The following is a 24214-nucleotide window of genomic DNA, read 5'->3' as shown; positions in this document are numbered from 1 at the left end:
CTGGTCGTTTACTTGGCTTTGTAGTCTCTAAGGATGGGATTCGGCTCGACCCTTGTAAGGTTCAGGCAATCATTAATTTGCCTCCACCTTCAAATTTGCTTCAGATTCAGAAACTCCAAGGGAAAGCCAACTTTCTGAGGAGGTTCATTCCAAATTACGCACAACTTGCTAAAGGTTATACTCGTCTTTTGAAAAAGGATGTACCTTTTGTCTGGGATCAGGAGGCGCAAGCTTCCTTTGATGCTCTGAAAGATTCTCTAGTAAAAGCATCATTAATGTATGCCCCAAACTATCAAAGAGATTTTAACCTGTATCTGGCTGCAGCAGATACGACCATTGCGATGGTTTTAGTTCAAGAAGTCGATGGAATTGAACATCCTATATATTATTTAAGTAAAAACTTGAATGAAATAGAAAGCAAATATTCTTACGTTGAAAAGCTAGCACTCGCTGCTGTTCAAGCGATACAAAGATTTCGACATTATGTCCTCTTTCGGAAAACTACCATTCTATCAGATTGCAACCCCATGACTTATATATTGTTGCGATAGTTTCTGGGGGGAAAATATTCAAAATGGATAGCGATCCTTCAAGAGTTTGATCTGGAATTTGTAAAATTCAAATCAAAGAAAGCTTTATTTTCGCAGAATTATTGTGCGATCTCCCATCGTCATCCAACGATGAAACATCAAAAGATTCAATCGTGGACGAAAGTTTGTTTCTGATATCTGCAAGCAATGAGTGGTATGGGGATATAATAATTTATCTCCAAACCCAAAAATTCAGGCCTGACACCTCTCACTTAGAACAGAAACGTATACGATACCAAGCGAAAGACTACATGATCGTTGGTGATACGCTTTACCGTCGGGGTATCGATACAGTTCTGAGGAGGTGCCTCACCCATGAAGAGGCCAAAAAAGCCCTGAATGAATGTCATTCAGGTGTGTGTGGGGGGCATCAATCTGGATATGCTAGAGCACAGAAAATCTTACGAGCAGGATATTTCTGGCCAACCATGTTCAAAGATTGCATAACCGCAGTCAGAAGTTGCCATGCTTGTCAAATTTTCGATAGCAAAACAAGAAGACCACCCGCACCTTTACAGCCGATAGTTGCTGTTGGGCCCTTCGCCAAATGGGGCATCGATTTCATGCAATGTAACCCCACCTCGACCGCTGTTGACTATTTTACCAAATGGGCCGAGGCGATGCCTACATTAGATAACACTAGTGAAACAGCTGCCCTTTTCTTTTTCAATCATGTAGTCGCCAGGTTCGGCATACCACAGGCTATAGTTACAGATCATGGGTCGCATTTTTGCAATCACATGATGGTCGAATTAGCTGCCAAAATAGGGCTATCTCACGACAGCTCTACCCCGTATTATCCGCAAGCCAACGGACAAGTTGAAGCAATCAACAAGGTCCTGAAGCGTATGTTGCAAAGGATGATCGGGGTTCACAAAAGAAGGTGGCACCTAATCCTGTACTCAGCCTTGTGGGCTTACCGAACATCGGTAAAGAACGTGACCGGGTTCACACCTTTCCAACTGGTGTATGGCCTGGAAGCAGTCTTGCCAATCCAGTACGAAATTTCGTCGCTTAAACTCGCAATTGATCTCCTCCCCGGAACTTCGGAAGAAGAGGCTCGTTTCTTGGAATTAATCCAATTGGATGAAACCTGTCGTGATGCCGCTTTGGCTAACGAAGCCCATAAGAAACAAGTCAAGGTGCAGTTCGACAAAAATGTCAAACCCCGTTTCTTCTCAGAAGGTGATTTAGTCTTGCTTTATGACCAAGAATCCGATAAATTGGGAGCAGGTAAATTTAATTCCTTATGGATGGGCCCCTATATTGTTAAACGAGTGTTAGCAAAAGGAGCCTACGAGTTAACGGATTATGACGGAATTCCACTGGCGCAACCCCGTAATGGGTTGTACCTCAAGCGTTACTATGCTTAAATAGTAACCTGTATGCTTTTGTTGTATTTTGTTTTCGCTAAAGTGTTTGTTTTGGTCGAGTGATCCACCTTTTTACATTTATTGCAGATGTCAAACCTCCTGGAGACATGTGTTGGATATGTCGACGGAGCAAGTCGTAGTTCGCGGAACCTATCCTCCGCAGCCTGGGCCATTTTTTATCCAAGCGGCGAGTTAGTAAGTTTCAGAGGTGTGTGTATTGGGCAATCAACGAATAACATCGCTGAGTATAGCGCGTTGATAGAACTACTCTCTGATGCCATCACCCGTGGTATACGCCGACTAATTGTCAGGCTAGACTCACAGCTCGTAATACTACAACTCAATGGTATATATTCCGTTCGCAATCCAGCTATTTATCGCATGTTCCTAAGGGTTAAGATTTTGGAAAGACAATTTGATTCAATTCAATACCAGCATATTTCCAGAAACTTAAACACATTAACCGACTCATTAGCAAACTATGTGTTAGATAGACATTTGCGACATTTATAAAAAGAGACACATCATCAATGTTGTACATATGGATCATATAACTCAACCAGAATAAAACTCGAAAATCAAAATATATATAAGTTGTTTATCGTTCATACATAATGTTCTGTAACCAAGACAAAATCGTTCATATGACCCAAAAACTCAAAAGTGCTAGGGGGCACCCTAGCCTAGTGATGCTCATGATAGCACGTCACGACCTGTGCAATCATGTGCAAGAGACGAGTCCATCGTCTAGGCACACCAGTAGTATGCCGCTGCAACTGTAAAGGTAACTCATCAGTCCTCACATCGGGAATGCTGAGAGTAAGGCTCTCAACCTGCTCCTGCACAGCTGTAAGGGTCTCAGCTACGTCAAGGTCACGGAGAATAACTCTCCCAGCAGTCTCCCCTGCTAGGGCAGCAACTGGCGCTCTCAGGCGAACTGCTGGACGAACAGGACCAACATCTGCATGCACACATGAGTTTGATTAAATAAAGCACAAGGACATTATAAATAAGAACAGTAAACAGTAATATGGTCGAAGATTTTACCAATAGCGCCCCACTGTTCGCCATCCGGCAGTACCAAGTCCGGATCACCTCGGAAATCCATACCAACATATGGATACTCGGAATAGACCATCTCCTGACGCTCGAACCACCTGAAGAAGGTATCAGTAAAAGAAATCTGAGATTGACCAGCATGCCTAGACATGTGATCAACCCATCTCTGCATGCGTGGCTCGGTAGGAGAAGGCAAGTCGAGTGCAATATACTGAGGCTGCATCAGTGGTATTTTCTCCAAGGCAAAGGCAGTCAGAATAGAACCAAATCCAAAGTTCTTCAGCTTCCCGCCCTTTACCTTGTTCAACTGACTTTTCATCTGAAGAAGTACTGCATCACACCAGTTGAATACTTTCGGTTGGAGACACTCCAAGGCGTGCTGCACATAAGATATGTTGGCAACATGTAGAGATGCGCTACCGGCCATCCTACCAATAGTATACAGAATGGACCTGAGAGACCTGTCAGTAATCTCACGGATAACAACCTTGCCGTCTCTGCTCGACTAGGACCCCTCCCTGCAATACTGGCGGACATAATCTCTCACGGAATCATTCCCTCTGGCCGAACCTGACAAAGAAATGGGGGCACCCCGCCTCAACAAACCAGTCAAGAAGTAAATGTCTACCACGGTCAAAGGGATGGATTTGCTCCTGATCTAAAATACTTGGTTAATAGGATCCCAAGCATCAAGCATATACTGCAGTAAAGAGATCTGTGCTCTCATACTAGAGATACGGAAGAACTTCAGCAGGCCACAGTTCCGCAGCGCGTTCACCGTGACAGGGTCATGGAGGGCAATCATGTCCTCCTCTTCATGTTCTCATTCTCGCCATGTGAGGGTCATTTTGCTTAAAAGTCCCTGCAAAACAAACAAGAGAAAGAGTAAGCTCCTGAATTTGATGAGAAACTCGCAAAATTTCATCAAAAACTGTGCAATAGAACTTCTTTTCTATGATCAACGCAATTGGCAAGTGTCCTACCTGCGTTGAAGGTCAAACTGCCTTAAGGCAACTTGACATTCAACGCAGGCTTCGAATGGACTGCCTGCGATGATGGCAGAGCGCCCTAGCAAAACCCCAGGGGCTCATGGGAACAGGAAAATAGGCACAGAATGGAAAAAGGAAACCATGAAAAACAAGAGCTAGAGTTTAGCTCCTACCTGGTCCAGACGGCGCCGAAAATCGTCAGCAGAATCTCCCGGAATCAGCTGGTGAAAGTCAAGGGGGAAGAGGCACCTCCAAAGCTCCAACAAACCAAGTTCAAATGAAATAGTAAAATGAGAGGTCAAAACACCTTTTAATTGCTTTTTACGTAGTTCAAAGCGAAATATTAGGGTTCTAATCTCATTTCCATGCAAATATTATTCATTTCTAACTAGTTTGATGCAGCAATTGAGGATACAGTACTATCTTTGAAAATGGCAAAGCGAGTCATGGTAAAAATCAAAGACTTGACCATATAATATCGAGCAGTTTTAGCACATAGTTCATGCTCGTTAAAAAATAAACATAAGTTCGAGCAAATGTTTCCACCCGCGTTTAAGCTCGTTAAAAAATGAACTATCCCGGTAAATAACCACTGTGAATGTAATATCATCAGCCATTAAAGCCTTGGTCGTGTTTGCACCATCACCTCCACTTTTCCATTGGCCGATCGTTCACCTCCATATGATTGTTTACCCATTTTGAGGAACAACTGCGAAGAGTGATTTCACCTAGCCATCCTTGTGACACTGCCGTGACTGGAAAATTCCAACCTGTACCTGGAATCAGCTACTATCCCTGTTTATCACTCGTTCCTCAAAAGACGAGTCTTCTTTAAGCTCTTTTCAACTGACTCGTAAAATATGAAAAGATTGCCGAGTTTTGGCCTTCCAGCTCGTTAAAGGACAAGAAGAGCTATCCCTCCTCTAGATTTTAATCTTTTTGGACCTGAGGGATTATTGCACAAAAAGATCGAGCGCTTGTTTTATTCGGCTCGTTAAAACTATCGAAAAATCATCCCTTCTGTATTGTTTTATACTTTTTCGGACTTAAGGGATTAGATGACGAAAAAGGAATTTTGGAGTTGACTTTATGTACCTTTTCAGACTCTCTAAAAATGAAAAGGACCGAGTTATCCTTGTCGTTATACTTGTTAAAATCATTAAATAGCGACAAACTTGTCTTTAGACGAGAACGAGTTTCACTATCGCTAGGCTCGTTAAAACATAGCGGTAGGCTTGCCCGAAGGGCAGGTTATAGAACAAGCATATGTTATCCTCCTCAAGCTTGACAAAAATAAAGAGGTACTGGTCAGCAATGACTGGGGAAAAATTGGGAGAAACCAAAGAAAACTTTGATGGTAGCAAGTCGCTCTTGAACATGACACTTTTCCTCCGTACCACAATCGGGTTGGGTTGTTTCATTCACCGGTCACATCACCATGGTCTCGCCATACCATCCATATTTGGGGTAATGCTACCGATCCATCGCATCAGTGTCGCCATATTTTCAAGAGAAGTCATTCAGAAAGAGTCAACCGTGTCCCATCCACTGCCATACATTATCCTTCATCCATTCATGACCGCCACCCTGAATGATATGTCACAGATCGTTTTCACCTCCATTAAAATCATTAGCTCCATTCCGTGTCACTGATGTGGGATTCATTAAGGCCCTCCTTTGACGGATCGCTTCTTGTCGACATCAGCTTATTATCCAAGAAGTTGATCTAGGAACAACCCCTTCGGTACTTTGAAGCTTGCATGCCACAATGGCAAGTTTCTGACTTCCGGCGACAGGTATACATCAATGACCTTCGACCGAAAGATTTTGCGTCGTGTTCGACGCCAAGTCCTTTATTCACACCACGTGAATTGTACTGCAGTACCTTGAGGGTCATTATCATTATCGGTGATTCCTCTCACGCTTGTTAACGGTTTACATCATTGACCGGTAATCAAGCGATGTCTTTCCATGTTCGACTTCAGAACATTTCTCACATGGATCGACTTGTACTTAGAGTGAAGATCGAACGAGTTTGAAGACCCCGGATCTAGTTTCATCCATCCAGGCTACGATATATATTCAGGAAAGATAAAGACATTGACATGTACATCATTGCAGCAGATAATCATCCTACTCAAAGGATGATAATTTCATCAAAATTATCAGTCTACCATCAGACGATTGTCTGTTCTATGTACAGAAAAATGAATTTATAAAGCTGAGCATGGGAATGCCCGCCTCAGCTAGATCATGAAAGCAGTATGAAAAATAATGTATTGTATTGTATCTTATTACAGATCTCCTCCCAGCATTGGATGAACTTCGGATCCCCCTAATAAAGCATTTCGCCCAATAAACAGCCTCATACTTTAGGGGGCAACTGTTATAGACATTTTTGTGCCTTACAGCATTGAGCATGAAATGTCCATAATCTAAGGGATCCAAAGTCCCTAAACATGTTGTTCCTACCCCTAGAGGAACAAGGCTAACAAACCACAACAATTCACAAAAGTTCTCCACCTGAAACTGCTCAAAAACAAGTCAATTCAGGATCATTTCAGTGGCTACACTAACTGTCTGCGCTGAATGTCAAAGCCAACACTAGCTACCTGCGTTGAATGTCAACTGGAACAAAGGCTACCTGCGCTGAACGAGAGTGGACAAGTGGCAGGCTCATTTCTCAAGGTGTCAAGACCCAGGAAGCTTCCAAAATGACACTTGCCTCAGGGAATTCGACTGGTGATGAGTAAGAGGTTCCAAATCTCCAAGTGGAAGCAAGAACGTCCAAGTGGACTCAAGAACTGATAGAGGGAGAGGACACTAGTCAGATCTCAAGCTGACTCATCCTCTCTCCAAACATCTATATATGGATCTCTCCTCCATGAGATCTAGAGGCTGGAATTTTGTTATTGCAAAGAATTGTTGTTGGTTTGAGACTAGAACCATTGGGTGCTTAATGCTTTGAAGGGGGAAAAGAGAGGAATTCCTTTTGCTGGGAAGAAGATGCTGGATTGGAGCCCTCTGGGTTGTATCTCTTCCTGAACCTTGTTATTCATCAATAAAGCTATCTTGGTTTCTCCTATATGCTGATGTATTTTGATGTATGAATGTATTAGTGTATTTGGTTTATTTCTAATCCTAAACTAGTTATGAATGTGAACATCTGTCTTTGTGTAGTGTTCTTCTCTTGTCTCAAGTAGCTGTTCTCTTGTCGCAAGTAGCTGTTCTCTTGTGATCTTGCAGGAAGTTGTAGCTGGACAAGCAAGAAGGAAAGTAGCTGTGAACACCCAAAGAGAAGGGAGATTGGATCGAGGGACAAACGGAAGACACCGGTAAGTCTATTGATCTCTCTTCTTTCACATTTCATAAAGGAAGAAACCAGTATAGTTGTACTCGTTTGTTGCTAAGGCACTGTCACACCTTAGGTGGATAGGATCGTCCTGCATAGGCATTTTTCCCCACAACAGTATGAGCGGGAGCTTGAGCATCAACACTTGGTGAAGGATGATTCCCTTCCATTTGAGACCCCTCTGTTCTTTCCTAACACCATTGGTGAACCTGCCATCCATTATTTGGATGTGTGTCTTCATCTACGGATGCACCCATTGTTGATCTTTCACAAGACACACTGATGTTAGCCCATCATCCAACAATGGAGAGGACCAATCATTCATTGAAAATCCACTTGATCCTTCATCTGTTCCTTTCGGAAATGTAGAGGGTGAACATCCTTCCTTATCATCTACCCTTCTGTGTGATTCATCAAATAATGAGGATGCCGACCAACATTTTGAATTTTTTGATCTTTGTTGTCATGATCTCTTCGCCTCATCATCCGATCATGATGTTGAATCACTCATTTTTAATCCATATAAGCCACTGGTCTACGAATATCCATCTTTCAATGAAGTTGAAACCCCACAGACCGTTGAGGCACTTCAGCTCGAGCTGATGGTTATGTCAGGCCCTCGCTTTTCTGAGGTTGGTTTCACTCCTGATTAGGAAATTTTTCAATCACCCAAGGCTCCTCATCACTCATCTGTATGCATTAAAGATCCATCTTAGACGCAGATCACACTTCCTCCACTCGAACTACATGATCCCATTGCTCATGCATTGAGGAGTCTTACATTGCGAGAACTCGTGTGCGACGCAAGTTATCTTTGTTTCTTTCGTTTGCTTGCATGTCTCAGTCAAGAGTGTGCTTATGCTTCAAAGTTGCATGTAATGTCACACATCACCACGATAAGTCTACGGACTGCCTGTCATGTACATGCACTCACTTATCTCCCATGGACACTTTGAAACATGAAGTGTGGTTGTCTTCATTGTTATATCTTTCTTGGTTGCTAGTCCAGACAATTGTGTTTCTCATGGACCAATCCTTCACCAACATGGGTCTACCAATGCGCCGGTGGCTGCATTGGAAGTATCACTTCACGTGATCAGGCCCATGCACCGTCCAAGTGTAGGAGTAGGAGTAGTGTTTTCTTTTAGTTGTTTGCTTGCATGCTTGTTTACTTACATGCTTTGATTTCTTGCTTGTTTATTTACTTGCTTCACTTTCATTTTTTCTTCTACTCTTGCTTTGCTTTGTTGATTGTTAGTTCGTTCGCTTGTTTTTTTCATAGGTTAGATTGCATGAAACCATGCGTGACTCATGAAACGAGCTGGGTAAAATGCAAGAGGGATCGTACAACTATAACTACTTGGTTATATGTCATCTTGCCTTTGTATGATGAGCTTGTTACTTTTAGTCCATGATACGTCGAAGGAAAATACATACTGTTCAAAGTGAGCGTTGGTGAAAACACAACGCTTGCATGTTAACTAGTGTCACCTTCTCTAGTCGATTGTTTTTGGGTTAACCCTTGTCAACTCTATCAAGTAGAGTAAGGTGAGGGGGGAACCTTAACAAGCACATCAGAGATACAATAAACTAATTCTCTACTGGAACAACCTCTTTTGCTCTCAATAAGTCGAGATCCCTCTTTCGCCTCTGAAATGAATAAGTGCTATGCACAGTGGAAAATAAAAAAAATGAAAAGTCAAAAAATGAAAAAATGAAAAATGAATAAGGTGAAAGAAGAGAAAGGATTCCTGCGCAGGGAGGTGATGCAAGTAACTTTGTTGGGGTACTAAACAAGATCACTGGAAACGGAGCCATGCTTTTGTTCCTATGTGACTCCACCACATTACCGTCTAGGCCTGCTGGCAGTGGAGCAACACTAGTGATGAAACTAAGATTCTAACGATTATACTACTTGTGCACCTATATACCCCTCAACCCCAATCGAAACAACTATTTTGCATTGGCTTGGAATGTGTGTCAATTGACCAAGAGTTTGGCAAATGCTACATCTTACATCAAGCTAGTGTGAAGCCAAGACGAGTTGAGGGATGAACAATACTTCTGGAGGTGTTCGACTTGTTTTTCATGAACAAGGTCCATTCAGAGAGCTGGAGTTCTACCAGTGTGTCACCATGTGTTGTAGCAACTACAACCACCCTCCAAATTTTTGCCTTAGCTTGTTTTGGAGCCTCCCCTATCAACCTTGCGCAACACTTTGCTTGCTTCGTCAAGTACTCAAGCTTCATGATTTTTCCTCGCACAAAGGGAGCTTGTCGATCACAATTGATCCATTCTCCTCACAAGCTGCTCGCCAGGACTTGGTCCAGTTGCAAGCTGAGCAAATTTCCCTTGAGAATTGCACATTCCTGGAGGGAAACTAGCCTTCCCTCTAAGAATGACGCAATCCTCTCTCACAGCCTACTAGGCTCCAAGATCGCGCAATCCTGCTAGCCAACCCTCCCAGTAGGGTTTGTGCAAATTTTCCCAGCAGCAGGCTGTTCAACCCAAGATTTGCAAAAATATGGGCAGCATTCAGCTGCTCTGCCTAGAAATTACAAAAATATCTTGGGCAGCCAGCCCAACTCCTAGCTAGAAATGTGCATTTTTCTCTAGCAGTCGAGCAGTCTCTTGCATGTGCAGCTGAGTTGACCTGTTCCCTCCAAGACTGAGCAAAATTGACATGCATGAATGGTTTGATTCTCCCAAGGTAGCATGCAAAGGAATCTATTGTTTTAGGGATCTATGTTTAGCAGTTGGAGGTTACATGCAAGGAGCAATTCCGAAACCTCCCACTAAGTTTCGCTTCCCCTAGATTTGTGGCATGCGCATCACAACCTTGATGCATCAAAACTCATCAACCAGACGTTGTAGAGCTCATTCCTCACATCAACCTTGTAGCTCTGACATTCCAAATCACATCTAGGAGCAGTCGGCACATTCAGCTTAGTTTTTTTGGGATAAGCCCACTTCCCATGCCTTCTGTTGCATTTCTATCACTTTTTGGGTTTTCTCTTGTATGAGCATTGTTTGCTTGATTTCTTTGAACACTTGTTGCCATTTACATGTATACTAGCTTGTTCTAGCTCTGTTTTATTTTTCATTGCTATCTCACTGCTGTCACATGCATGAAACTGTTTTGCACGAACATTTGCCCAACCAGCGAACTGCCTCACCCACATGCATGTTGATCTGTTTGTTGAATCTTTCATTCATGTTTCGCATGCACTGTTGGTCACTTCTGCTATCACTTAGTGTCGCCATGCATTCACTGACTTACTTGCTTTCATTTGCCCGTCGGCAAGTTGGGCCAATCTTGGCCTGGGCTTTGCCTTCACCAAGGCTGCATTGTGCAATCTGGGAAAGAAAGGCTCACCACCCTCTCTAGATTTTCACATTCCTACCTAGCACTACCCTCCAGGAATTTTTTACACATTTCTGGAGGATAGTGGCTGCTTGGCCCAAAAAATTGTGCAAATCTGTGCTCGGGCCAACAGTCCTTCCCAACTGGAATTGCGCATTGGAAACCAGACTGGACTATGAATTTCACAGTTCCAAAAGTCAGTTAGTCTCCCAGTAGCTCGAACTGTGCCTTGTGCAGTCTTGGAATTCGGTCTCTCGAACTACTAGCCGAAATTGCGCAACTTTCATGATCATTCACCCAAGTATGTCACAACTTAGTTCTCATGTTAATTTTGGTTTTCAACTGACAGATTGGTTTCCATGAGTGTTTCCATGTCTCCAGGTATCACAAGTGTTCATCTGCCTCTCAACAATGCAGGTACAATGGTTTCCAGGAGAGGAGAGACGAAGACACCATTCAGAGCACACTTGGGGATGTAATAAATCAAGTGTCCATGGACTTGACTACCCATGAAGACATCAATTTTTTCGTAGACAATGACATCAACATATGAAAACAACAACATCACAGCTAGCAGCAGCTAAAGACATCATACCAAATGCAATGAATGCAAATCCATTGATGATGAAAGCAACTTTGGAGACTCCGTCTATGAAGTGATGATGTAACATGAATATAGCGTGAAGGCAGAATATGGAACAATGAAGGAGTTGCATGTGCTAAAGCAATAACTTAGGAAGAACATGAAGCTGTGCAAACAAACAAATGAGTTGTAGTAGGAACAAGAATAACAGTGGGCGCAACATGCACCCACGGATGAAACTGCGCCCATACAATTTAAGGATTCCTCCTAATAGCTGACACAGAGTAGACATGGTGAGAAATGTTGTTGATCGCATGCAAGGGATTCGGCAGGAATAAATGTCATTGAGCATGCACATGCAATCCAACCCATTCAACACACTCACCAAGGCAAAAACAAGAAGCAAGCCCAACTGGATCTGAACATGTACTTCAACAAGTTGATGTGCATGACCACCAGTACACACTTGAAGATCAACACAGACACCATGCTTTAGTGTGTTTCCTATTCGCCACACCCAAGAAGACCATGCGCATGTTAGTATGCGAGTTGGATGAAGGGGTCGAACCAATGCACCAGTTGCAACGGAGGCAAGAGTTCACTTCAGCAAGATGTCACCATGAGGTGCATGCACACCATCATGGATGACCAAGCTTGGAATCAACTCACCACCTTCACGATCAAAAGCATGTCAAAGAGTTGGTCTCATCATGGCGGACTGAGTGTTAGTGATGTCTTGCAAGGCTTGCTCAAGCCATGTTGTCTCACATGAGTACATGTGCATTGTAATGTTGAGTCATGTCAAGTGTAAGTCAACTGTCAATGGTTGGATGTAATAGTCATAAAGTAGGAGAAGACTCATGAGGGTAGTTGAACTATCACAAAGGGGAATGTCAAGGGTCACCCCACCCTTTGCTATAAATATTCCCTCGTAGCTCATTGTAAGGGCTTTTGGTCAGCCAAGCTTCTACTAAGACTATTTTGAATAAGGCTTGGATAGTATTGTAACGTGCCTTGGCTTCTCCACTACAAGGAGCTAGTGCATCTCTTAGGAGGAGTAGGCAAATGTGGATGTAACATTCCATTGTTGGGGCTAGCAGGTTTACATGGATGTATTGTATGGTTGTGACTTACATTTCTTTATATAATAAGAGCCAACACATTTTCATGCATATGTTGTTATTGTAGTTGGACTGCTCCGGTTGCCTTAATGATATATGTTGTTTAACTTACGTACTTGTATATGAATTGATTTGATGCAATTATATGAATATTCTTGTTAATGTGTTGCATATGTTGTTAATGTTGTCACCGACCATGTCCACTGCTCTGCCAAACATCAGACAAAAATTTCACATGAACCTTTCTATAACAACTATCACACTTGTCTTGGACTGATCCATGAGTGTTGTTTGTGTTATATTACCTTGTGTGATGTGACTGTTGCATCCGAGTGGACTGCTCCGCTGGAAGCTGTGCATGTCATTTGTGTTGTGTGTTCCTAGCTGAGTTGGGACTGACCCCTTTCAACCTAGAACTCACCTTCACCTCCTTCCCCTTTCAAAGTGTTCGAACCTCTCATACACCTTCCTTGACTCACTGCATTAGTCACACCCTTGCTGTTGACAGAGTTATTCTACTTGCCTCTGTGCGACACTGCGGTCAAGGAATTACCTTACGACCCACTGCTGGGACTCCTACACCAAACGGTCTGAGGTCTAATTGGGACTTCTTACCGAGGAGATCCCCTTGACATGTTGGCGGGTCCAGCACCATCAACAGGACCATAAGAAAACACTTCTACCAAATTGTGTTCACACACCCAAAAATTTATAGGAGGAAATTTGTATTCAGTTTCACTTGGTTGATTATATATATGGTCTTCAATGGGAAAATGTTGCCAAGGGTTTACTTCACAACTCCAAATATTCATAATGATGCAAATCTGGCAATAACCATAATTCAGGATGTACTTCCTCATTGGTCTAGTAATCTCCGTGAAGTTTTGTTTCTACAATTGGACAACACTTGTCGTGAAAACAAAAATCAAATTGTTTCTAGATATCTAAACATGTTTGTTGAATTAATATTTTTTTACAAGGTAAAGGTTGGCTTCCTTCTCTTGGGCACACTCATGACCATATTGATCAAATGTTCAGTCGTTTTTTAGTCACGTTGAGGAGGAAGGATGTTGGGAGCTTTCCATGATTAATTGAATGTATTAAGAAATCATACATGCCAAAGCCTATTTTTCATGTGTTGGAAGAAATTGTTGACATGCAAAGGTTTATTCTGGGATCACATGGTGAGGAGAAATGCATTGAACAAATTAATGACATTAGCTTCTAACATCAATTCTATATCAAAAAAATTGATGGGAAAACACTAATATGAGGCAAGAAGTATTCAACTACTGTAGAATGGGTCTTGTTATCATGTTTGATATTTTTGTAGTTCATTCTAGATCATCCAATATTCGCGTCAAATATCTTGTTATTACAATCGGTTGCTGAAGTTCGTAATGCACGAAGGCGGAATATAGATATAAACTATTCTAATTTCTTGGAAGAAATTAAAAAATATATTAGATATACATATGGGTAATTTGATGTTGATGATTCAGTTTGGTGGGAGTCTTTTTTCAATAATTAGAGTGATATCATTTCAAGATCAACAAATGAAGATATACTTTTGAATACTCCATTTATTTGGCCACAAAATGTGTCAAATGAACATGAGGAAAGAAACATTATTGACAACAACAATCCCAAGGTATTATTAATTCTTCACATGTAGAGGAAAGAGAAATATATATTGGTTCCAGAAGATCTCATGCACAATGTGAAGCCATGGAAGGCCTTTACAAGGGTTCAATACAAGATATTAAGGAGGGTTGCATGATTGCAACGTTAACAGATGGAGATGCGCATGGCTATCCATTCTGGGTTGCCAAGGCTATAGTGGCCATTACAAAAAATGAATATGTTGCAGGTGTTGAAGTACATTGGTATGCCACAAATATACCTATCCAATAGTGTGTACAAGCCAGATATGGTAGTTGATAAAAAAAATTGGTAGAAAGAAAAAAATAAAGGGTACAAATATAAATCATCGCTGCACAGACCTCTTAAAATTAGAGGATGTTGACATACTTGTTTATGAATTCAATTTAACAAAGAGAGGAATTGTTCGCTTCAGGACGATAGAGATTTTGAAGAGGATTCTACCAGAAGAATAGTGTTGAGACGTGAGTTTGTTGAACCCAATTGTAGATCTAGAAGACTTTTAAAACCTGAAATGGTGGGCACGCATGTTGACTCAGATGGGGCACTAGTTGATGAAAGAGAATAATATGGAACATCTTCATCTGCATCCAGTCATTCATTTGAAGATGTGAATTTTGATGGTGTGCAAGAACATATGAGTGATTTTGAATAATTGTCTAAGACATTTTCAATAAATGATGTTTGCATGGTAACTTGAAATAAATATTTTAACTTCCATATGATGTTACATGAATATATAAGTCATTTTTAGGTTTGTTGGATTATATGTTTTAATTATGTTGGGTTTATTTGTTTAGAATCTCCACAATAACTTAGAGAAATGATTTATGTTTCATTCAATCTACAAGTATTGATATTTTGATTAATTTAGTCATATAATTTGTTCATAATGTCATGGTTGAAATATGTTGAAAACTTAAAGTTTTTTAATTCTATGGTTGAAAAATTGTCAATTTTTATATATATTTAATGTTATGGTTGAAAACAATTAGAATTTTATAGATTTTTAGTGTCATGTTATTATATGTTTAACAACATGGACGAAAATTGTTGGAATTTTAATGTGTTTCAGATGCCATTATTTTATCTTTAACGCCATTACTAAAAAATGTTGAAATTATACCCGGAAAAGAAAAATATTATTCTGTCAACAACATTAGTGTGTTTTTTTAATTTATTTTGCCCAAAAAATTTGGTTTTACTGCCATTTTTAAAAAATGTTGAAAATTAACCCTAAAAAAAATAAAGCATTGTTCTGGAACACACACTTTTCGTTTTTGGGTTGTTTTTCATGTTTTTTTGGGGTTTTTTTGTCTAGAGTTCTCATTTTGAGTTTACAGTTCCAATTTCAAAGTTTACATTGTTTTCTGACTGCATGCACCACCTGTACAATTCAGATGATCATACAACTGATAGTACATTTTCCTTGAAGTCCAATTTTCAACTAGGTCTTTCTCAGATCTGACATGCATGAGTTATTTATGAGTGAATCTTCAGTTTACTAGTTGATCACTATAGGCCACACCACACTACTAGACCTCCCACTAGTTCCTCCATCATTCAGAACTAGTTTAACTAACTTTAACTCAGTTAGATTGAATTAACTAATTACAACTCAAAATAAACTCAACCAGGGCTCCTATAATTTAGGATACACTCTACATGACTCTAGTTAGACCCTCAACTCGAATTAACTAAGCCAACTAAGTTAAATTAACTTAATTAACTAATACAAGTTGTCATGAGATGTGGAATTGCAATTTTATTCCTAATTTAATTCAAGGAAAAAATTAAATCGGGATCTTTCTTGATGCTATTTTCAACATTTCTTGTTGCAATTTTCAACAATAGACAAGGCATATATTTTCTTCTCAACCTCATTAATGTCTAGATAAGAATAATTGCATTTCTCTTTTTCCCATCAAGTGGCTCCTTCTTAACTATTTCAAAAGTTTTCATTAAAATGAAACATCACTGAACCTTTATATGTAGGGCCATATTTCCTCCATTCACCCTTTACCATTTTTTGAAAAATCATCATCTTTTAACCAATATGAATTGAACATGAAAGGAATTGTAGGCTTCCATCATACTTTTCAAATTGTAGAAAAACATGTACATGATTTGAAACCCCCTATACCCAATCGATGTTATATATTTATCCACTCTAGTTATTATTACTTCTAAAATCATAAAACAATCTAAATATTTGGATACCCCTTCTATGTTCAACATGGAATTTCTCCATATGGGCACTGGTTCAATAGGATTAGGATCTTCCAAACTATAACTTCCGTTTTTTCCAAGCAAGCAATCCCTAAAAGGATCTATCCAAGTGACTTCTCCCCAAACTTCCCAATTTTTAAGAACGAAATTGGAGTCCCCTCCAAATATTACATATTGTTTTATGTAGAACTTGAAACTCAAATAAAGCCTCCCAAAATGGTTGTCTTTCAAGATAAGGGCCATAAACAATACTGAGTGAAAAAGGCATTCCCATCTTCTGAGAAAATATCTATATTAAAATTTCATCTTGAATTTTCTAAAGAGAAAGCCCAATTGTGACATGTCACTAAGCCCCCACATTAATTTACCACATGAAATACAAGAAAGGACAAATCTTTTAGTATGGAAGAAAAAATATGCTTTGAATTCTCCCCATTAATCATACTTTCTTGGATTAACAAAATATATGGCTTGTGAAAGTTTACTAGATGGTTTAGGGTGATTTTTTAAGGATCCCCCATTCCCAAATGTTAAAGGAAAGAATTAAAATTTTTAACTTTGTTTGGGTTATTACATTCTCTAAGGGCCCCGATAATAATCATTCTTTTTCACTTCAATATATTCCTTTAGATTTTATTTTTAGCAATAAAATAGGTAAACTTTTTACCCACAGATGTAGAGTACCCACCTACTAAAAACCAAATAAAATGATTTAATGTAAACAAAATTTATGCAAGAAACATGCCCAGACATCCTCATGCATCAAATGAAAATTTTAAAATTCATGAATGCATCTTATTCAAGCAACAAAACAATATTCATGTAAACATTTATACAACAGAATTAACATAATAAAATATAACAAAGAACTTGTGTTTCAATGGAAGAACCAATTGGTTGCAGACAAGGGATGTTCATCCTAACCATAGGCTTGTTGTTCCATTTCTATGAACTGCATGCCACCCTCAAGTTTGGCATATGACTCAACAACAAGGTCTAGCTCTCTTGGTTGTCATTGTCCACAGATAGTATCCCAAACCCCATATTGTCAGTCCAATGACAATTCCAATCCACCACTTCTCTTTCCCATCAACTTGCACAACCCAAGGAATAATACCCCTTCTCTACCACGTAGTTCCTCAAACTATCCCACTTATCTCAGGGGATCCACTGCAAAATCACCTAGGAAATCACTTAGCTAGGGACTCTAGGAATTCTCATCTATTCTAGGAGTGCTCACAATAGCCTTCTCAAGGATCTTGGGCCATTTCCTCAATAGGAAATACTTACAAGTATACAACTTAACACTTACTGGGACACAAGCTATTTATCACAAGAAAATAGCCTAATTCTTAGCATAAACTCATCCCCCATACAGTTTTTTCCACACACATGTTCGTTTTTATTTTCCAACACCCAACTTTCCTTCTATTATCTAAAAATATATTTTCAAAACTCACTAAAATTTATATTCGAATTTTCTTTTCTTTCATGCAAATTTGACCTTCACACTTCCCAAAAGAGGTGGTTGTACTCAACCCATGCTTTTACAAACCAGTAAGGTGGATTTTCCCACCATCCACTCTTACATGCATTTAATGCTCACGTAGATAATTCAAAGGAGGTAAACATTAATAATACAATAACTTAGATTAATATGCATGTGGAACCTCTTAGACCCCCTTTAGCCCACTCTCTTTTGGAATCACAGGGTCCCCAAATTACCATCCTTCCCGTATCATAGCCTATGATTTATTTCATTTGTAATTTCAATGTAAAAAATTTACATAGCTCATCCATTGGTGATATCAATCAATACAAGCTTTGTCCTACGGGATATTGGCTCACCAACCTAAATCATATTAGCACAATTACAACATAATTTATGAGGATTAAAACTAACAATGTTACAATCCTCTCACCTTTATTTTTGCACCATCCTTAGTGCACAATACTATAAAGGTGTGCATACATAATATAATGCCAGTCTCTCTAGCCATTAATCTATATAGGATCTCCAATCCAAAACACAAATAATGATTTAAAAATTTAGTTATATCTTGCAACAATTACAACCAACAATATCTCTTTTCCCTTAGTTATCTCTAGGGTTCTGAACATAAATTGGCTAATATGTCTCAAAATTGTAGCTCCAAGAACTCTAGTTGCAACAATTTCAAATTTTATCGACACCTACAACAACTCCAACCAACAATATTTAATTCCCCTCAACTTGCACATCTAAAGGAAGTGTTCCCCCTTCTTTACACCATAGTCCCTCAAGTTGACCCACTCCCCTTCTAGACTCCAAGATAGTTTGGGATGGAAATCTCAGATATGCGGCCCTAGAAATTCCTATTGCAATAACAAAATCTCCAAAATTTCAAAATAATTGTTGGCATCCCTTTTGTATATCATCTTCTAGATCCTATTTTGTTTTCTTCTAAGTTGTAACAAGTCCACTAGACATTACTTATTCCATGTATTTATTCTTGAATTATGTTTCTTTCTGGTGCTCTTTTTTCCAAGTACTAAATTCATGCCTTGATTCCTTTAATTGCTCCTATTGCATCCATCAAGAAAATATACATGTTATTAGTCATTATAAATGTTATCTTAACCATAAGAGTTATCAACTAGCAATGTAACATTTATTAAAAGGCAATTTGTAATCATAAATCAATGCTTATTTGTATGGCTATTACTATGGTTCACAAAGCTGCCACGTGCAAGAATTTAGCCTATGACACACCCTCATAATTCTAATCACCATGTCATGTGCATTTTAAAGTTGAATCTCCCTCACTATACTTACCTTCCAAGCTCAAGCATTCCCTTCACTACTACATAGTCCCTTAGACCATCCATCTTGTCAAGGCTTTGCACAAAGAGAGCACCAACTTACCACCAAAAATTCACTAGTAGTGTATAATTTATGGAAATCATAAGGTTCCAATGTCATAAAAATTCCCTTCCTGAGCTTTCCAACTTCAATAGCCATTATCTCACCTATATCACACACACACAATCATCATCAGATATCATCACAATAGTTTAACTTATTAAATTCCAAATATGTTTCATATAGGAAACCAAAATTCCCAAGCATGACATGTGATATCCCATGCTTGATCTCCAAATTGTATGTGTATGAAAGATACTTAGGCCGGCGAGCCAGGTTATGTTGAGGCTTGAGTGCTGGTATTTATAAGTGTGTTGGGCTTGTGGCCCAATGTACAAAGATATGTATTGAGTCCAAAGTGCCTATGTGGGTTAGGTTGAAGAGCCTTTGTGCAAATATTCCATTGAGCCTAGTGGATGTAATATGTAAGCATACTCATATTGATAAAGTAATAATGCAATTACTAACTATGGGACAAAAAGAGTATAGAGATCCAAGACTCCACAAAAGGGAAGGTGAGGGAGCTAGAGGGACTTAGGAAGGGGGTTAGGTCAAAAAATTATTATTTTATTATTAATTATTAACCTAACTTATAAAGGTAAATGAGTTAATGTTTAAACACATTATTATATATAATTCCGTAAAATTATAAGGATGGTTTTATCCTAAGGTTTAAAAAGGGAAAATAGGGCCCTAGATGGGTGTCATGTGTCAAAGGGCACCATGTATATATATAAATACCCATCTACCATTCAAATGAAGGTATTTTTCTAGTGTGATTGTTATGTTTTCTCCAAGAAGAGAAATGTGTCTGGCTACTGAATCCTAAGAATCCTAAGTGGTTCTAGGTATGAGTTCACTTCTCCCTAGATTTCCTAGAGGAAATATGGGACTTTGAAAGGATAATTTTAGGGATATATATACCTATGTGGAGCCTCAAGGGAACCTGAAGTCCTCGAAGGGAAACTGGAACTCCTAGAAACTAGAGGGATCTGAGACTCCCTGGTTAGCCTGAGTTGGAAGCCCTAAAAGGATAGTGGCATAGACCAATGTACTGAAAGTATACTGTTGCAATTATAGAGAAAGGGGTGAACTACTTTCGATTGTGTAGGTTGATGGGGGATGAGAAATTGTAGGTTGGAGTGCTTTTGGGCTTTGGTACCTTAACTTTGACCATGTTTGGTGTTGGTTATGTACCATATCCAAATTTAGGTAAGCCTTTGCCCATGTGGATTCATAGCCCAATCTCAAGGGTGATCCACTATTGAAAGCACTAAAGCAGTGGAGTCTATGGTTGGAAGGAACATTTTGAGTCTGTAGTCAGTGGGTGGATTTGTAAAAGATGAGTACTTTTTCTCTGTAATTTTGTTGAATTCCATGATGTTATGTTATATTATGTTATGTTATGTTTCTTCCATATGTACATGCTCTCATGTTTTATATTTGTTTCTCTCATTTAGATTATTATATTGGTTATGTATATACATATAGTGGCATATTATATGGGAAAGTTCATCATTTATATTATTAGGGCCTATCTAATAGTAGTGTGACCTAGCTAAGGGATGGTTGGGAACATTACATGAGCCCCCTCTTAATGTTTGGCTCTCGCAACAGTAGTTATGGATCTTCCTTATGGACTTACATAATTTCCATATCCAAGAACATTATTCCTATAGTCTTTTCAACTTTCAGTTAGCTAAACAAATTTTCACTAATGCACATCATTATTTTATTGCAACATTTTCAATATCCCATGAAGTGATCTTAGAATTATAACATGTTAATAATTCAACCACTTAAACTATTAATTACATTAAATAAAAAGGATATATTTCATTATTTATGCAATATCAACACACCTAGCTTTTCCATAATGAAATCAATTATGATACCAAAAAAATAATGTGTCAATACCCAAGACCACATCCACTTAATGCATCCTTACATTGATCCCCAAATACCATATGTTTATATCATGCATTCAACCACGAGAATTGGAAGATATAGCCAATTCCTTGATATATCATCTAGCCTATTCCTAGTACTCATTCAATCATTTTAATACCTTCCTCTTCAACTCATGTACAACAACAAGAATATAATCATTTCTTTCTCTTTGGTGTCGACAAAGAGGTTGCAATCTAAACATCCATTATAAATGGGAAGACCATTAAGCACCTGCATATATTTGTAGCCCTTACATATCTAACCACATCACAAACTCACATATGGCTATCTTTATTGGCATCCATTTTGTACAATAGGAGTATATCCTCTAGCTACCTAGTTAAGAACTCATAGCCAATATAACATATCATGCCATTAAATTTCACATGATTTTATTCAAACATTAAATAGTATTTATATGTCTAAGGCTCTCTACCTTAAAAGCATCTAGAAAAATCTCATGCTCATAATGCATATTACTTCAAATACTAAATTTTGATTGAGGAAACTATAATCTCAACTCCCTTCAATATTTTATAAATCGCAAACAAGCAAATGCATACTTGCACGATTGTTATCAATTTAATTGTTGCTACCTAATTCGTTGGTATATTATAGAATCTCATCGAATCCCTTCACTAACCACGTGTTCAACATTTTACCATCCTCATTTGTCTTCATATGTGTTATCACTCAAGAAAAAATATTTTAAATTCTGAACATCAATTTTTTAAATTTGTTAAAGGGTTGGTGTTAGTTTTGGGTCTAGTCTTTTCATCTGGTTTTAGAGTCTAAGCAGTTTGAATAAGAGTCTTGTTAGTAAGTCAAAAGGGCTCAATTCTCTGTTTTAGTCTATCATTGGTCTCATATCTCACATGAATGTCATATGTCAAAACTCGTTTCAAAGCCGAAATTGTCTAGGTGATTTCTTAATGCAGAAACCTTGTCTAGGTGATTTCGTAGCGCAAAACATTGATTTTGCACTGGACGCGCTACGAAATTGGGGATTTGTTGAGATCCATAACTGATATCATCCAGCTATCATATTTACCAAAATCCGTTGTGTTTACATCAACAGTTTTCAACTTATACACTTTCCCCTGTCGAATTCAGTTGTGATTCGGTGGTTTTTGTCCAGTCTAGCATTTGTTCCCTCGACGGACTGCTAGCCGCCTTCAATTGCAGCCATGTATGCTCCTATTCTCGTTTTGAATGACGTTATAAAGTGGGAGACTAGAAATAGAGTGCGCCATGCAAATATTCAAGCATCAAAGGCTGTTGCAGATATTATTCGAACCACATTAGGTCCCTGTTCTATGATGGGCATATGGAAAGAATGGGAAAAATGTTTACACTAAAGCACCTTCAATAGAATATATCACCATGTTTTATCAGCGTTCACCAATTAGACATATTTCAAAGGTAAAAGTACATGTTCTCTTACTTTTGGGTGCGCTCAGGGTTCCTGTATCAAATGGATTGCAGTATGCTCGAGCTCCGCAGGAGAAGGGGGTGGAAGTAAAAGTCATCATTTTCCCAAATGATGTACACAGCATTGACAGGCTGCAATCCGATTTCGAAAGCTTTCTGAACATTGGACTTTGGTTTAAGAGATTCTTCAAATGAAGGCCTTTGGCAGGCCCATATTCCTCTATTGGTTACGTGCTTGTTTTGTTCTGTAAGATTGTGGATATTAACTAAAAGCATTATATATAGACTACAATGTAGTACTCTGGCTCAAATATTGACATTCACATCTTCAACCAGAGTCAATATCTATGCATGGTGGCAGAAGATTTGACAACATGGCCAACTAAAGGTTGTACAAACAAAGAAGCATGGTACCCACCTGGCCACGGAGATGTTTTCCCTGCTCTTTTGAACAATGAGAAGCTTGATGAACGACTCTCACAGGGTAAGGAGCATGTGTTTATAGCTAACTTAGACAACTTGGGAGCAATAGTTGATCTCAAAATTTTGAATCATCTGGTCAAAAATAAAAATGAATATTGCATGGAGGTCACTCCCAAAACGCTTATAGATGTAAAAGGTGGTACGCTTATATCTTATGAAGGCAGAGTTCAACTTCTAGAGATTGCACAGGTTCCAGAGGAGCATGTTGGCGAGTTCAAGTCGATTGAAAAGTTCAAAATCTTCAATACCAATAATTTATGGGTGAACTTGAAGGCGATTAAGAGGCTTATGGAGGCTGATGCTCTTAAAATGGAGATAATTCCAAATCCAAAGGAAGTAGATGGGGTAACGGTGCTTCAGCTTGAAACGGTTGTAGGTGCTGATATAAGTTTTTTTTTATCATGCAATTGGTGTCATGGTTCCAAGATCACGCTTTCTCCCAGTGAAGGAAACTTCAGATTTACTACTTTTGCAGTTGAATCTTTACACTGTGGAGGAAGGTTTTGTCATTTGAAATCCTGCTAGAGTCAACCCTGCAAATCCCTCCATTGAGTTGGGTCCTGAATTCAAGAAGGTTGGCAACTTTCTAAAATCATTTCAAGTCCATACCTAGCATCATTGATCTTGATAGTCTAAAGGAGAATTCCGCATGGAAATTTTGAAAGACATTGGGACATATTTATAATTGATGGTCAGGTTAAAGATGAAATTGACATAGGGCAAGATGCGGGTCTGGTGAATGCAGAAAATGTTCGATACCTCTCTTCAAGGTGGTGTGTTGCAAATGATAACCATGATCTTACAAATGTGTCAAGGCATGTGGAACAGGCCTGCTCAACTTCAGATTGTACAGCCCTCTTTTCCGGAGGTTCTTGCAATCATATTGGGTCACCAGGAAATATCTCATATGCTTTTAACAACTACTATCAATTTCACAATAAATCAGTTGATAGCTGCAATTTTGATGGTCTTGGGATGATAACAATTGTAGACCCATCAATAGGAGATTGCAGGTTTTTGGTTGCAACTAGTGACTCATATGCTTCTAGCCTGTACAACAGTGTAAAGAAGCATTGGATAGTCCAATGGACATTTCTATCATGTAATCTGACTTTTTCTGGGCATT

At 39.1% G+C, this 24214-nt stretch overlaps 1 pseudogene; it reads left to right on the top strand.

Annotated features, from left to right (window-relative positions):
- Positions 1-23720, top strand: part of LOC149250720 (UTP--glucose-1-phosphate uridylyltransferase pseudogene) — a 114705-nt pseudogene extending 90985 nt beyond the window's left edge.
- Positions 23721-24214: the final 494 nt, after the last annotated feature.

Source organism: Pinus tabuliformis, chromosome 7, assembly GCF_031772625.1.
Source record: "Pinus tabuliformis cultivar Carrire ecotype Pingquan chromosome 7, CPIR1, whole genome shotgun sequence".
NCBI classification, from domain to species: Eukaryota; Viridiplantae; Streptophyta; class Pinopsida; order Pinales; family Pinaceae; genus Pinus; species Pinus tabuliformis.
This window is presented reverse-complemented; position numbering and strand designations above follow the sequence as displayed.